At 38.8% G+C, this 15994-nt stretch overlaps 1 protein-coding gene across 1 annotated transcript in view; it reads right to left on the bottom strand.

The window, feature by feature from the left end:
- The window catches only part of NXPH1 (neurexophilin 1), a 297458-nt gene that overhangs the window by 142269 nt on the left and 139195 nt on the right, over positions 1-15994 (bottom strand). The window lies entirely within an intron of this gene.

Raw genomic sequence — 15994 nt, 5'->3', positions numbered from 1 at the left:
ATCACTTAAGAGAGTAACACCAACTAATTGCAAATGCTCCAACATATGTAAAGCATACTCATCCTTTTATCTTTAAAACACAGAAGAAGCTTCTTGAAATAAAACAGTCCAGCCAAAGTATATCCCATTGCCAAATTGAAGGTAAACATGAAAATAGATTCATCAAACTGACTTAAGATTTAAGGCTTCTTACATATGAAACACTTTTATGTAACAATGGCAAGACTGGAGCATAATCTTCCCGTTCTTAAGACTCTCTCTGAAACCTGACTGTGCCATCAATAACCCTTGCTTTGATTTACCCATGGAAAGCATCTCAAGTTTTACTGAAAGAATTGAGTTAATTATATGAAAGCTCCAGTTCAAGATCCCTAACGAAGGACTGCTTGCAGCAGCTAACACAAAGCCAAGTGAACTCCACACCACCTGACAGAGCCAGCACGCCTCATCTGGACATCACAGATAGGATGGGCCCCTATCAGCAATCTGGATTTCTTACAGAAAGGCACCAATAAAACAGAAGAGGCATGCATCTCTTTATAAAAAGGCATAAGAGGGGTGCTTGGGTGGCTCAGTCAGTTAAGCATCTGGCTTTTTTTTCTTTTTTCAAATTTATTTATTTATTTTAACAGAGAGCAAGTAAGCAGGGGAGGGGCAGAGAGAGAATTCCATGCTCCACACTGTAAGTATGGAGCCTGACATGGAGGCTCGATCCCACAAACCACGAGATCGTGACCTGAGCCAAAATCAAGAATTGAATGCCCAACCTACTGAGCTACCCATGCAACCCAAGCGTGTGACTCCTAATTTCAGCTCAGGTCATGATCTCACAGTTGTGAAATCGAGCCCCGCGTTGGGCTCTGTGCTGAGCATGGAGCCTACTTCAGATTCTCTCCGGCTCTCTCCTGCCCCTCCTTCACTTGCACCTCCCTCTTTCTCACTCTTTATTTTAAAACTCTTTATTTTAGAGTTTATTAAAGAGTTTATTTTAAACTCTTTATTTTAAAAATAAAAATAAATAAATAACTTTTTAAGTTTAAATATTTAAAAACAAACAACACATAAGAAAGAGGCTTGTGGAAGTATAAGCAAACCAGATGAAGTATCTCACATTACCATTTGTTGCAGAAATAGAATGATTTTAGGAGATTCCCATAATTATTGATGTATCCCAACAAAAAAGGATATATAAAAACATTGTGTAGACCTATTCTTCAGACTTTGAATACTACTGACATTTCTGATATAGAAAGTCAGTAAGAATGCAAAATGATAACATTTCTTGTGCTGTAGAGTAGCCTTAAGTCATTAAAAAAAAAAAAACATAGAAACATTAGATTGTACTGGAAAATGTCTGTGAACCAGTGTCACTACACTTGTTGCTCTGGATCCCTCTGGGATTTTCTCTCCTTCTCCCACATTCAATGTCTGTGCCCTCTTCCAGAAAACAGAAGTGCAACATCCTTCACCAGGGTAATGCAAATCCCAATTCCATCACCAAGTGCTGGGCTATGAATAACGGAAATGTTAGGTAGAGTGTGAGTGAGGGAGGGACAAAGAGAGAGGGTGACACAGAATCTGAAGCAAGTTCCAGGCCCTGAGCTGTCAACCCAGAGCCTGATACGGGGCTTGAAGCAACGAACAGTGAGATCATGACCTGAGCTAAAGTTGGACACTCAACCGACTGAGCCACCCAGGTGCCCCGCAACTGAAATCTTTTACAGCCCAGTCTCTCCATCTGTAAAATGTGGGTAATAATAACAATAATGATTTCAAACATGTTTTGAATGCTTACAATCTATTGGGCACTGACCAAAGCAAAGCCACATGGCTAGTAAATGGCAGGGCCAGGATTTAAACTCAGATGCTAATTCCAGAGCCTATAAACCACTGCACAGTACTTGGCAATATAATAGGTGCTGTCTAAATGCCAGGTCTCCGTACCCCTTTGTAAAGTCATAATGAATCTGGGTACTGGCAGACCCTATAGAAGTCAATACAGGAGTCCTCATTATACCCTGTGGGTAAGACAGCCTCTTTAACAGATTCCTAAATGTGACTTCCACACTCTTCATGGACTGGCTCTGTTTATCTCTCCAGTGCCATTTCTCACCATCTCTAATCCCACCCTTAGTGACACTCTCTCCTGACACTGTGACCACCAAACTTCACTCCACTCACATGAACCTAGCTCAAAGCCTTAAATGTATCACAATCCCATAATTTCTATTCTAGATCTTTCAACTTGCTGCTCTCTCTTCTTAGAACATTCTATCAGCTCCATTTTACCTGCCTCATTATTATTTAGTTTAAAAGTTATTTCTATGTGGAGTATGTTGGACCCACTCTCAACCTTCTTCCCAAGTAAGTTGAGTGTCACTGCTTTTTCCTCCAGCTCCTGACAATTTCTTGTTATGGCTCTTAACACACTGGACTATAGTGGTATGTTTCCTATCTGTGCTTCCCTCTACATTCTAGGCTCTGTGAGGACTTTGGCATGTTGTTTTTTCTCCCCTAATGCTCGATACATACATGCCTTTAGTAAATATCTACCTTAGATAAAAAGGACGTGAGACAAGAAAAATGTAAAATATTTTTTTCTTCTCTTCTTCCATTCTAATTCCCTTGTAGAGAAAACTTCAATAAACCTGGATCATTCTGGAATTTTAGACCAATAATTTCTATGATTTCAGAGGTGGAAGGGAAATGTAATAAATTCTCCTTTTCCTGCTTAGGGGTTTGGCATTTGCCAGGGGTAAAGATATATTCAGAAACCCTGGAGGACTGACTGGGTTGATGGTTAGGTGAAACAAATAAACAAACAAAACAACCTTCAAATATAAAGACAAATGTTAAGAAAATAAGAATAATTCCATATGACAAGCACCAAAATATAAAATACTTCACTGATAGAAGGGCTGAAGCGTGAAGGAAAGAGGTGCCCTAAATGGTCTGGAAGGAATTTAATTTCTTGAGAAGTCAAACAGGGCCTTCCATCATGTACAGGTACTTTTCCCCCTCCCCACAAGAAGAGGAAAAAAATGACCAGCACAAGTCAGTCTGCATGAATAGAGCAGATTCAGCTTGTATGTCAGGGAACTTCACTCAAATGCCAATCACCAGAATTCTAAGCTATCCAGAGGTTTGGCTGGATCACTGCCAGTCAGTTCTATGACTGATATCTTTTTCTTCAGACATCGCAACATTCAAAAATAAAAGGAAAATATGTTCAGTCATTGCCTCTTCAGCAGCTTTGCAATTTTCCAAGGATCAGCCCCTCTCCTACTCTTAGTCCCCTAATCTCCAAGCAAAGTAATAGTTTCTCCTTGCCTAGGCAAGGAATCTGTGGTTAATAATTCAAGAATCCTTGGTCTCTTAATCTTTATCTGCCACAAATAAACATGTAGGTTAGTTAAATACAAGACCCCATGTAAAACCCTCTTTTCTCTCCTCTGTCCCTTCCATCTTTCAAGGTGTCATAGATAGTGAAAATATAAGCTCTTAATAATAGTAGCCTGTGACTCTCTCCCCTCTAAATTTCATTTTCAATCAATTCTATCTTTCATCCACATCCATTCTCTAGCAGTGTCCGAGCACCCTTATGCACCTTCCTTCTGTTCTTTTATGTAGAAGGTCCTAAGCCCAGTCCTTATCCTATGTACCCCTTCCTCAGTGAAGCAGGCTACAAGGACTCAGCCTAATTTGTACCCCTTAACTAACAGGCATGATTCATTTTACACTTTTTGGTTTTTGGCCAAAGGAATTGTAGAATAGCATAGACTCTTCACAAGTGTCTCTGCTCACTGCTCCTGATGACAAATACACAAACTATGTTTTATGTAAAGACTTTGCTACCACTCTCTATAGGTACTGAAGCTAGGGGCATTCAAAGCTAATAAATACCCAACTCTGTTCTAGATGGCCCCTAGAAACCCTAAGGGGGTTGACTGGGCAAATGCAACCAGACAAGCCTCCAGGTTTTCTGATAGCCATGGACCTATCCTCTGCAACAGACACTTTAGATGCTTCTCACAATCAGGTGGAACAATCACGTGGATCATATGAAACCAAGTGGATAAAATGAATTACATACTGGATTTTGAGTCATAAAACCTGGATTCCATGAGTATCAGACCAACATTCAAGTCCCTGGCTCTACTATAGATGAGTTATAGTTTTAGGTAAGTCTCTCCTTGCCTGCACTGAATCTTGTTTTCTTCCTCCCTTTTACAGTAGGTATGGGGGGAGGGGGGGCGGTGGTGGTGCGGCACCTGGGGGCTCAGTTGTTTAAGCACCCAACTCAATTTCAGCTCAGGTCATGATCTCATGGTTCGTGGATTCGAGTCCCCCACTGGGCTCTGCACTGACAGCATGGAATTTGCTTGGTATTCTGTCTCTCCCTTTCTTTCTGCTCCTCCCTTGTGTTCATGCTCGCTCTCTCTCTCTCTCTCAAAACTAAATAAATAAATATTAAAAAAATAAATTAGCTCTTCGGTTACTTGCAGTTTACCTGTTAAGGATATTATAATAAAGAAATAGTAAATGCTATAAGATGAAAGAGGTAGAAAGAAAACCCAAGTTCTAGTTCAGTCACATAAAACCTTACACTTCATTTCAAGCGACTCCCCTTAACTCTTTTTTTTTAATTTTTTTTAATGTTTATTCATTCTTGAGAGAGAGAGAGCATGAGCAAGGGAAGGGCAGAGAGAGAGAGGGAGACACAGAATCTGAAGCAGGCTCCAGGCTCTGAGCTGTCAGCATAGAGCCCCATGTCGGGCTCTAACTCACAAGCCGTGAGATCATGACCTGAGCCAAAGTCAGACACTCAACCGACTGAGCCACCCAGGCACCCCTAAGTGACTCCCCTTAACTCTTATAGGCACCTGGTATTACAGGGTCTAAGGTAATGAATAGCTGGTGCTGCTTAGTCCTTTTGCATCACCCAGCACCATCTGTCCTTTCCCTTGTCCTACTCCATCCATACATGACTACTTTCAGTTGTTCCCACAGAGCACACTATTCTGACTCAGGACTTTATATACCTAAAATATTTAGCCTCACCTTCATCTAACACTTTTTTTCCCCCCTTGGATAGCTCCCTTAATCTTCTAATACTCAAATGAACGATAGCATTTTCATAGAAGCTCTCCCTTACTTACCCTTATTATTTTGGCTTCCCTCTTTTTTTTTAATGTTTTCATAGCAAATTATGCAAGGTATTATATAAACCTTGGCAGCAAGCACAAGTCTTACAATCATTTAAGCGTTTCTGCCCTCTTCAGTGAAAACAGAGAAACTTTGTCTGCCTTGAGCTCTGGTATGACCCCAATACCTAGCTCACTTGCTGGCATATAGTACATGCTCAGTACAGATGTAGTAACTAGTCCTCTTCTGAAATCCTCACTACTTTCAGACAGCTACAGTTATTTATATACATTATGTGAAAGCACTTCATAAACTGCAAAAGTAAATTGCAAATTGCTATAAAAACCCAAGTCACTACTATTATCCATTTATGTTTTGAATTCCAAAAATCTCAAATTGTAACTAAATCTCTATGTGCTGAAGCTATGGTTGAGCTTTTATTTATTATTATTATGGCTTAGAAGTGAACACTTCTCAGTGAGTACTACCATCCCCTGCTAGACAAGGAAGTATGATATGATGGTGGAGACCAGTATCAGAATATTTTGCAGTGTAACAAATTACCCCAAAATTTAGTGGCTTAAGACAAGAAACATTTATTATCTGTCACAGTTTTAGTGGGGAAAGAATTTGGGAGTGACTTGGCTGGGTGTTTCTAGCTCAGGGTCTTTCATGAGGTTGTGGTAAGATGTCAAGGTGGCTCACTCACATGAGTGACGAGTTGGTACTGAACAAATACCACAGTCCCTACCACATGGGCCTCTCCACAAGACTGCTTAATGTCCCCACAACATGGCAACTATCTCTCCTCACTGCAAGGGATCCGGGGGCGGGGGGAGGGGTGGAGGGAGGACCGGGAAATGGAAGATACAATGCCCTTTAAAACCAAGACTTGAAAATTGCACATCATCACCTCTGTCATACTTGGTCTGACAAACAGACAGGCCCTGGTTCTTTGTGGGATGACACTACACAGGGCATGGCATCAAAAGGCAAGGAACATTGGGAGCCATCAGGTCTGTATAAAGTCACCAGCACAGTGCTTCATACACAATATGTGCTCTAAAATAAATATTTAATGGAATCTATGGATGGAATCACAGATGAATTGATAAAAGGATAGGCCAAGGAGTGGATGTTACTTAGGATCTGATGCTAGTAATGGAAAAATCAGAAGGAAAACTGAAGCAATTAATGAGACTACACACAGATTCTTCCCAAACACCACAGCAAAGACTGTTACTACTGTTTGGGGAAGAGATGTAAAAGAGGGGTTAGTGAGAGTGAGAGAGGACATGTGCCCCTGGAGTAATTCTCAAGCTTCTGAACCCAGTCTTACTTCTTCTTAGCCATCTAGCATAGCTGAAAACAAAATGTATAGATACAATGGACTTTTCTTTTACATTAAAAAATTTTATAAGAGGCTTAGAAACTGCAAAAGCCGATTGTTTTCATTATTCTTGTTATTGAAATACATAATTCAGCTACCCTCATGAATGTTATGCAAATGCATTAAACAATACAGGGGGGATTTGAGCTTTTAGAATTCTTGGCTAATACAAGCATTAGTATAATTATCATTTCAACGTTCTAATAATAACTTATTTACATTTTCTTTGACACTGTTTTTGAAAGAATTTTTAAATAGTTGAGTAAATATTTGTAAATTATGACCATGAAACAGTAAAGGCCATTCAGAGTAGGAAGGGAACATTGCAGACCAGAATTGATTACTTTAATATCCAGGTTTATTAGTTCACTCTAGAAACAGTTCTGACCCTATTGGGGTTCATGATCTAATGAACCAAGAGTAGGACAGTATTTCAATATAAATCAACCTTCCTCCACATAGACAGCACATCAGACACCTGGTAGTTATCCTGAACACCTCCCTCTCTATCACCTCCCTTACCAAATCCATCAATATCTCCTAAACCCATGCAAAACTCCATTACCACTACCCTTTGTCATCAAAATGACACACACAAGTTTCAACACACATATCACCATGACTCTAATCTGTACTCGCCTTTACAACCAGACTGATCTCTTTAAAAACAAAGATCTACCTTAATACAGGAGTGCTGATGCATAGGGGCACTTGTACCCCAATATTTAGAGCAGCACTTTCAACAATAGCCAAATTATGGAAAGAGCCTAAATGTCCATCAACTGACAAATGGATAAAGAAATTGTGGTTTATATATACAATGGAATACTACTTGGCAATGAGAAAGAATGAAATATGCCCTTTTGTAGCAACATGGATGGAACTGGAGAGTGTTATGCTTAAGTGAAATAAGTCATACAGAGAAAGACAGATACCATATGTTTTCACTCTTATGTGGATCCTGAGAAATTTAACAGAAGACCATGGAGGAGGGGAAGGGGAAAAAAAAAGTTAGAGAGAGAGGGAGCCAAACCATAAGAGACTCTTAAAAACTGAGAATAAACTGAGGGTTGATGGGGGGTGGGAGGGAGGGGAAAGTGGGTGATGGGCATTGAGGAGGGCACCTGTTGGGAGGAGCACTGGGTGTTGTATGGAAACCAATTTGACAATAAATTTCATATTAAAACAAACGAACAAAGATCTACCATGTCTCTCCCCTTCTCAAAAGTCTTGTATGGCTTTTTACTCTTGAATATGCACTGTAAATAAAAATCATTAACATAACCTATGGAATCATGTATAACGTGGTCCAGATATAATTCTCTGTTTCACCTGATAATACTCCCTCTTCATGCTCTGTGTCCCAGCCTCTTTCAGTCCTCAAGTATACACTCTGAACACTTTATTCTGTAGTCTACCTTGTATAGAATGTCTGTCCTCATATCCTGTCTTACAAGTCCCTTCTTTTTTAAGTTTATTTATTTACTTTGGGAGAGAGAAAGAGAGAGAGAGAGAGAGAGAGAGAGAGAGAGAGAGAGAGAGAGAATCCCAACCAAGCTCCATGCTGTCAGTGCGGAGCCCAAAGCAGAGCTGTAACTCATGAACTGTGAGATCATGACTTGAGCTGAAATTAAGAATCAGATGCTTAGCTGACTGAGCCACCCAGGCACTCCATAAGTCATTTCTTCAAGGAAGACTTCCCTCAGTGGAAAGACCTTAGTGGAAATTAGTTCTTCCTATTATGGATTTTATAGCACTATGTATCTCCTTGGTAGCTCTTATCACAACTATAACTTTTATTCTTCATGGGACAAATTGAGTAGGGTTGATCTCTCTTTCCCCCCATTCTTCCTACTCCACCCCATGGGCCTAGACAGTGAATACTGTGTTCACTCTTATGTTTCCAATGCCCAATACTGGAAGCTTCCAGCTCAACACAGAGCTGATGTACACTGTCGTGCACATGGCTTGAAGAAATGAAGATTTCAAATACATACAAAGAATGTAGCTTACATTATGGAAGACTTTGGTACCCTTATTTAAGAAAAATAAAGTAAAAAGCAGAAACATAATGTCTTTCTTGATGAGCTCTGTCAATATCAATGGCAAGGATAAAAACAGATAGAAGCTATTCTGGACAATCAGGAAAGCGGGTATTCCAATCCCAATTTAGTTGGGAGTTTTTACAGATTTTAAAATCTTTCTAGACAGGCTGGAAATGTAAGTTTGTTGATGGTAGCTCTTTTTCATTTAGAAGGCCTTCAAACACTCAGTAGAGGAAAGAGGGAAGGGGAGACTTAACAGGAAGGGGAAAATATAATGCAGCAACACAATGCAGAATAGATTCACTAGTATCAATAAAACATTTTCCACTACCTACATATAGACCATTGCTAGTTAAACTTCACCAAGTAAAGCCAATTTCATTAAAAATAAAAGCAGGATGACTGCCTAATGCCTCAACTTTGGGTAGAATTAAAGACAAAAATATCCAGTACTTTTCAGAAATATAGGAAAGCACTAGAGAAAATTCCATTAAATGTATAAGACCAACCCAGATAATGCAAAATGAAATAAATATATTCATATTGAAAGTATGGACATCCAGAACTAATGTTCTGTCTATAAAAAGTTAACAGCAGACATTCAGGAATAGTGAGTGACAGCATTGACTATAGGTAGAAGTAATTTCTTGTACTTCCATTCTTTTTAAAAGGATTTCTATGCTTTCTATCCATTTTAACAAATTCTAAACATGAACTCCAAATTTCTATTAGGACAGTTACATATAAAACAAAAGAATTTTAATGAGTTTTCTTCCCCCAAAATACCCAGAGGTTTAAACCCACATTAAGGATTAATGACCTGTCAGCTTGTACTTAAAGGAAAGAAGAGACATTTCAGTTGTAGAAATTTAAAAATAAAAAAGTCTGAAATAAGAAAACTTATCATTTTTCCCTTTTGTGTCATAAAAAGAACTGACCTGATGTATTTGCTTTAAATTGGCCAAAAGAAAAACGTATTAAATGGTTGGCCTTTTAAGCAAAAATTCATTCTGGGCAAAATTTTATGACAAAATTAGAAAGCCTGGTCAGAAATACTCTTTTAGTCACTTAAATGATATAGCATTAATGTCAGAGTCAAGCATAGAATAAAAGGGAGAGGCTATTTACATTTTAGATTTAACAAAATGTCTCCAGCGACTGCTGTAACATGGAAGGAGCGCCTCACGCTCTTAACCAAGCATGTCTGGTGGTAGGTGCCATAAAATACTTGAATAGCTATTTCAAACCATCAATGCAATTTTATCCCTATTTTTTAAAGTCTTATCTATTTCAAGTAAAAGTTAATGCTCGGTTTTCTGATTCATTTACACTTGACGCACGGCCATGCCCGAGAAGCTCTATTTGAGGTGCTATGAGTCTCTTTTCTTCCCCTTTGAATCAAGAAGTGATGTTATGACAGCAGGAGACAGAATCCAAAGGCTGAAAAGATCAAGTTGAATTTGAAACTCAGAACCCTCAGTGTTTAAATAGATTCCAAATTTAGAACCCTGTATTTTCCTAGCCCCAGTGTATGTGACACAAGACACCAAGAAAACAACCCATGGAAAATCACGTGACTGCCACAGTCAGACAGTGTTTCGTCTTCCTTTTTGTGGTCATGCACTCATATAAAAGAAGTCAACAGATCTCATATTCTTCCTTCAGAAAGAGACAATCTCCATTGACCAGACTGAGCAACATTAATCTTAGTCCATACTTGCTCCATGAAAGCTTCTGTGTGATGGGAGAAAATAAAATCACCCTGTTCTGCCTAAAAAATGTAAAATAAATCTGGATATTTCAGTAACTTAATTTTTTTTTTTTTTTTTTTTTTTTTTTTTTTTTCCAACGTTTTTTATTTACTTGTGGGACAGAGAGAGACAGAGCACGAATGGGGGAGGGGCAGAGAGAGAGGGAGACACAGAATCGGAAACAGGCTCCAGGCTCCGAGCCATCAGCCCAGAGCCTGACGCGGGGCTCGAACTCACGGACCGCAAGATCGTGACCTGGCTGAAGTCGGACACTCAACCGACTGCGCCACCCAGGCGCCCCTCAGTAACTTAATTTTTTAACATTTCATATAAGTATTTAGTGCCATAGAGAAACAGAAGCATTTAGAGGAAAAAAAAAATTCACTGCACCTGATTTTAAAAAGACAGTATGGGGGCGCCTGGGTGGCGCGGTTGGTTAAGCGTCCGACTTCAGCCAGGTCACGATCTCGCGGTCCGTGAGTTCGAGCCCCGCGTCAGGCTCTGGGCTGATGGCTCGGAGCCTGGAGCCTGTTTCCGATTCTGTGTCTCCCTCTCTCTCTGCCCCTCCCCCGTTCATGCTCTGTCTCTCTCTGTCCCAAAAATAAATAAAAAACGTTGAAAAAAAAAATTTAAAAAGACAGTATGTACCTGAATCAACTCTTTTTGAAAGCATTTTTGCTCTGCCAGTCCTGCTCTGAGCCAGGAATGGTTACAGGGCACATGATTAAACAAGAAGGTCCTGGAAACATCTTAAATCCTCAATAAATCTTTATAACACTCACAGTTCTATATACCACTGGAGTACACATTAAAAGGTTTCCATGACATAGAGTTGACCTAGCACTTTCTACCTTCCAGGTGCTTTATGCAGTCACTGACAGAAGTGTGTAAAAATCAATTTATGTTCAATAAGGTAAATGTCAATGATATCTTTAAACATGATGAGCCAATGGCATAGTTTATTTCCAGACATTCAAATTTTGATAGCTGATGACCTCAAATATTATTTGGGCATGATCCAAAAGTTCAGAGACATTTAATAACCTATAATTAACTGGAAGAAAGTTCTAAAGTCATGACATTCTCCTACTCACAAGACTTCTGTGGCTCACAACTGCCTGCAGAAGGAAGGCTCACTGCCATACGGGGCATTTCAGGTCTTCCAAAATCTGGTTTTAAATGCCGTTTTTAGCCTAATTTCACTTACCATCCATCACTCATGCTTATGCTCCAAACAAACCTGACTATTCCTTGCTGGTGACTACATGCTACACTTTCTACCTCTATCTTCCAGTGCTCCCTTTTATCCTTTCTGTTGACTCTTTGAGTGTAAACTGGGACAATCTATTCAGAAGGCAGATTGGTAGGATGTGTGTCAAGACCATTAATGTTATTTTAGGCCTTAATCCAATAATTCTACTTTTAAGTCTTAGAAATAACCAGAACTATAGATTTTTTTAAATGAACAACAGCGTATTTTATAAAAGCAAAAGAAAAAAAGACTCTGGAAGGTACCTAAAAAACCCAAAGTTAGAGGATTATATTAAAAATCAGTTTTCAGAGCACCTGGGTAGCTCAGTCAGTTCAGATTCCTACTGTTGATTTTGGCTCAGGTCACCATCTCATGGTTGTATGATCCAGCCCTGTGTCGGGCTCTACACTGGGTATGGAGACTGCTTAAGATTCTCCCTCTCCCTCTCCCTCTGTCCCTCCCCACTTAAAAGATAAAAATAAATAAAATAAATAATATTATATTATTCATATAATGGCTTGTTAGTTAGCTGTTCAAACAATGTTAACAGAGAGTTTTTAATGATAATGAGAGAAAGAAATATTTAAGACACGTTAAGTGAATTAGCAGGATAGAAAATTGTATCTACATATGCAATCTTAACTATGCAAAAAATATCAGAAAAAAGACTAAAAGAAAATATATAAAAATAATATTGGTATTTCTAGCTCTTGAGACTTGGGATGATAGTTTTCTGCTGCTATTATAGGCTTTGTAAAACTTATGCATATATTCCTTTATATTTAGAAAAAAGAACATACTAGAAAGATTTTTTTTAATCCTATATTTCAAGATGCTCATATGCCACTCCCTCTGTGAAACCTTCTCAAATGATCCTTGATGGAAGTAATTCCTTATTTCCCTGTTGTTCTGTAATATATTGTACTGCAACTACTTTTTAATCACATTTTCTTTCTGGCATATTTTTTGAATTTTTAATTGAGAAAAAAAGACCTAATATAGATCCATGTCTTAAAATTTCTAAAAACAGACACAACTTAAGAGGTATATATATATATACATATATATATGTGTGTGTGTGTGTGTGTGTGCATATACACATATATATACACACACACATATATATATATATACTATGTATGTATTATCTAATATATATGTATTAGATACTACCTGTAATACAGCTTTATTTTCAACATCGTCTTGGTAAGTAGAAGCACATCTGATTAACATCAGAGTCTCCCCTACAAATCAAGCATCAAGCCTACCCTCACAGCTCTACATCTGCAGTTTGTTTGAAAACTTATGCCTTAATTATAGACTGTCTTCCCACTAAACGCTGTATTAACATTATGGAACAAGGTGCTAAAATGTATGTAGGGGTTAAAAAAATAAACTAGTAATTTTATCATAAGCACAGGAAGAAAAATCATGGCATAATGTTCCTAACAAGCCTATTCTGTTTTTTTCCTCCAAACTGGATGTTTGTGTGAATTAATGTTATAAATTTCTACATAACATCTTGAAAATTTCTCAGCTTAGTCTTTGGACATTAATATTTGCTAAAATTTACTATGTGTGTGTGTGTGTGTGTGTGTGTATACATTCTTTGTCATAACTAGGACATTGGAAGGAATTGCCAGGTAAAATACATAATACTTATGTATATTTTAATTTCAAATAAACAGTGATTCTTTTTTTAAGCACATGTATATGTATATCCCATGCAATATTTGGTCTAATATTTTTATACTAAAAAACCGTTTGTGTTTATATGAGATTCAAATCTAACTAGGAATCCTGTATTTTTATTTGCTAAATCTGGGAACTCTGGGTGGGAGAGTGATTGCATATTTAGAGATTCTACAATCTGGCTAAATAACCTCTCAAACCTACCCCTGGGTAGCATTTCATTTAAACTCAGCAGATAGCGAACTGAGATATCTGAATTCTCCACATCCTTCTAAACCAAGTTTAAAAAAGAAAGTCCACTAACATTGATGCCAAGAAATCACCAGGAGTCCCTAACCTCTCCAAATTCCAGAGCCTGAATTCTTGCCAAGTCTGCATGGTAGAATTATGTACAAATTATCAAGCTCTGTTGTGTCTTACAGTTTTATTTTTATGCATTTATACTTAACAGAGGAGCCAGGAATGTTTGACTTTACAAGCTCAAAAATTTTTCATAGTACTTAATGCACACTAGAGAACCTAATGTGCCCTTGTTCTATTAGAGAAGAACAGTAGAGAGGATATGTCTAGCATTTGTCATCATTGGTTTCTCACTTGACGTTAAGATAACTACTTTCTTCAGATTTTCTTCTTAATAACGTACTTTCATTTTCCTCAGTCCATTTTTTATGGATCTTCTATGTCCCATAGGCTGCTTAAAATCAACATGCCATAAAATGAATTCTTTTTCTCACCTTTGTTCCCCAACACTTCCCCTTTTCCTGCATTCCCAGTCATCCATCCAGAAATCTTAATAAGGAAACACAGATTTATTCTCAGGGCACCCTCTTCAACCACCCCCTCTTCGACCCCCGTAACTTATCAGTCAAATCTTTTCAGTTTCACCTCTTAAATACATGCGTTAGTGGATCCTTATTCTCTGTTTGACATCCCCAGTGTCCCTGCCTTAGCCCAGGCACTCCTGGGCTGTCTCCAGACCAGTGTTTCCCAAATTTCAGTGTGCTCACGAATCACCTGCACATTTTGTTAAAATTCAGGTTCTGAGGATGGTGCCCATGAATTCCCATTTCCTGCTGGTCCAGGGATGCACACTTTGAATAGCAAGGCTCTAGGTTATTTTTATAGACTCCCAGCAAGTCTTTCTTCCATTCCAACTAATCACCACATTTCTGTCACTATTCTGGGTAAACTTTTCCTATGACTCCTTCTGCTACTGAATTATCAAGACCTAGGCCGCCCAGGCTACCAATCATAACTTCACATGCAGCCCCTCTCCATCCTCCAGACTCATGTTCTAAACTCCATTCCCCATACCACTCCTTTCTGCTGCTGAAACTCTTCTTTCCTATTTCCAGGCCCTTTGCCTAAAATGTCCTTAGAGTAATCTTCTTTGCCTGAGTGGCTCCTTCTTCCTGGTGAAGTTCAAATGTCACACTTTCTCTGTGAAACCATCATCCCCTCAGCACCAACCCCTGGCACCTGTTATAATTACATGCATGAAGGGGCGCCTGGTGGCTCAGTTAACCTTCTGCTCAGGTCACAGTCTCCCAGTTCATGAGTTTGAGCCCCATGTCAGGGTCTGTGCTGAAACCTCAGAGCCTGGAAACTGCTTTGGATTCTGTGTCCCCCTCTCTCTCTTCCCCTCCCCCTCTCTCACTCTTTCTCTTTCTCAAAAATAAACATTAAAAAATTATATATAATTACATGCACCTCCCATAACTTTGGACATGCATTGATTACAATAATATACAGGGTTTTTTGTGTACTAAGTACTATTGTCTGAATTTTATGTGTAATCCTAAAAACAATCCTATAAGGTAAGTACTCTTATGTCCCCATTTTACAGACCATGAACGAAGGCACCATGAAGGAAGACAGTAAAGATCCTGACTTTATTCAGGATCACACAATTCATGCAGAGCCAAGTTTCAAGCCCAGACAACCTGACACAAGAGTCTGTCATCTTAAACACTTCATCTCACTACCTCTGTGATTATATCTCACTTCAGTTACCTGGTTGAACCACATGAAGTTGCTGGTATTTTACCCTCTTTTACATGTACAGAACACCAGTCTCCTCAGGTTCAACTTTTCCAATAAATTAAGAATCGTTCATAGGCAGATGCCACATCTCTTTTTTCTTCCTTCATAAAAACTCCCTAGATTTAGCACAAGTCTGGCATATACCTGACACTTACTTTGTCTTTGTTAAATGAAGCAAAGATAGCAACAGCCTTATTTATTGAGGAATGAATGCATGCTGGGCACCGTACCAGGTGTTTCACATACATTTTCATGTTTAAACCTCGTTACAACCATTTATTGTGGATACTACTATTTTTGTAATACCGATGCTACCTCTATGCCTATGGACACACAAGCAGTAATACAGCAAACTAGTAGCTAAAGCAAGCCTATCCTAAGACACAAGTTTTCAGCTTTCAGTGTTGAGAACTTGAAGAATATCTGTTTTTCTTTTCTTTTCTTTAAGTTTTTTATTTATTTTGAGAGAAAGAGAGAGAGCACAAGCATGGAAGGGGCAGAGAGGCAGGGAGAGAATCCCAAGAAGCCTCCACACTGAGAGCACAGAGCTCTATGCGTGGCTTGATCCCACAAAACATGAGATCATGACCTGAGCCGAAATCAAGAGTCAGCCACCCGACCGAGCCACCCAGGTGCCCCAGAATATCTACTTTTCTTACCAAGTCAAACCTGAGTT

This window comes from Panthera onca, chromosome A2 (assembly GCF_046562875.1).
Source record: "Panthera onca isolate mPanOnc1 chromosome A2, mPanOnc1 haplotype 2, whole genome shotgun sequence".
Lineage (NCBI taxonomy): Eukaryota > Metazoa > Chordata > Mammalia > Carnivora > Felidae > Panthera > Panthera onca.
Note: the sequence above shows the minus strand (reverse complement) of the source record. Positions and strands in the feature narration are given on the sequence as shown.